Below are 1565 nucleotides of genomic sequence, written 5' to 3'. Positions count from 1 at the left end.
CGCTAACATGCTGCTGTTAGCATGTGGAGCCTCTCCTCGGCTGACGCTCATCACCTCTCTGCTCACTGGGGCATTACAACGAAGGGACAGTGCTTCGCAGTGGAAGTGGAATCAGGAAACACAAGGATGATAAACTTATATCTAATGCTGATTACGCATGCTTTCATTTGTGTCTTTTGAATTAAGAATCTGCTTCTTATTTTTCAATGGACTTTTTCTGGTTACTTCAACTCTTTTAATGAATTCAACTTTTTAACCAGCCAAAATGCTTAAAAATGCTTATTAATTGTTACACTCAATGAACGCATGCCAAAAGGTGTTGGTGAGCTTTACCAATATTACCAATATTTGTTCATCACTTTGTTATTGTTGTTGAAGGTTGCCAAGGGTACGTAGTCCTTACCATTATTAATGATTAACAAAAATAAAGGTACGTTTCAAGCCTACAGTTCCAGTTTCATGTCATCTGTTTTTCTTTATACCAGCACAATGTACACACATATTATACTCATTAACATCAATAACAGAGATAAATAAAGTTCATTTACCGTCATTATTATTGTTGATAAATCAATATTCAACATCCCATAAAATGTGCACTTATATGCACCTAAATATGAATCAGTGCCTGAACCCTCCATTCAAGGGGTTTTCCTGATGGATTAATAAACAACTAAAAAGAAAAAGCAGGTGGATGATTTTAATATATGAATATTGTTAACATATTGTCACGATTCTTGTGTTGTCTCACGTTTTTAGTTTTGTGTGTCTGGTAGTGGGTTTTTTGCTTTTCTCCTTGTCATGTTTTCCTGTCTGTCGTTAGTTTCCCTGGTGTGTCTAATTTCCTAATTGTTTTCACCTGTCAACCCTTCTGTGTCTCCTGTGCTGATCAGCGTCAGCCCCGCCCCTGATTATTCCCACCTGTGTCTTGTTACCCTGTGTTTAAATTCCCCTGTCTCCCAGTGTTCAGTGTCAGTTCGTTTTTGTCTATTGCCATGGTCAGTGCTTTGCTTTTGTCTCGTCATGTTCAGGCCTATGCGTTTGGTGTATTGCCATGGAAACGTCTTGTCTCTTGCCACAGTCAGGTCTGCTCTTTTTGTGCAATTGAAAAGTTTTGTTCCTCACCACCTGAGCGATTTTCTTTTTGTTCTTTTTTTTTTTGTCATTTCAACCTGAGATTCAATAGTGACTTTTTTGTTCATCTTGCCTGCTTTTGGAAAAATAAAGTATCTTTCCAATACTTTACCTCTGTCTTCCGGGTCGTGCAATTGGGTCCTACCTCCTAATGCCTGAGTTCTTAACAGATATTCAAGATTAAAGTGTTCAGACATGGTATTGCTTGTGTAAAGACATATGTAATAAGGGTTTATGTTGAAATTAAGATGTTTTGTTTTTATAATGTTATTTTGGACTTTTAACAATTATTATTAAATCCTTTATTTATTCATCATAAATATAAAATCGCTAGGGTAGCCAGTTGTGAGAAAATCATCCACCTGCTTTTTAGTTGTTTATTAATCCATCAGGAAAACCCCTTGAATGGAGGGTTCAAGCACTGATTCATA

The sequence above is a fragment of the Notothenia coriiceps genome, unplaced genomic scaffold, assembly GCF_000735185.1.
Source record: "Notothenia coriiceps isolate Sejong01 unplaced genomic scaffold, NC01 NC01_scaffold00015984, whole genome shotgun sequence".
NCBI lineage: Eukaryota > Metazoa > Chordata > Actinopteri > Perciformes > Nototheniidae > Notothenia > Notothenia coriiceps.
The sequence above is the reverse complement of the archived record's forward strand: the minus strand, read 5'-3'. Positions refer to the sequence as shown.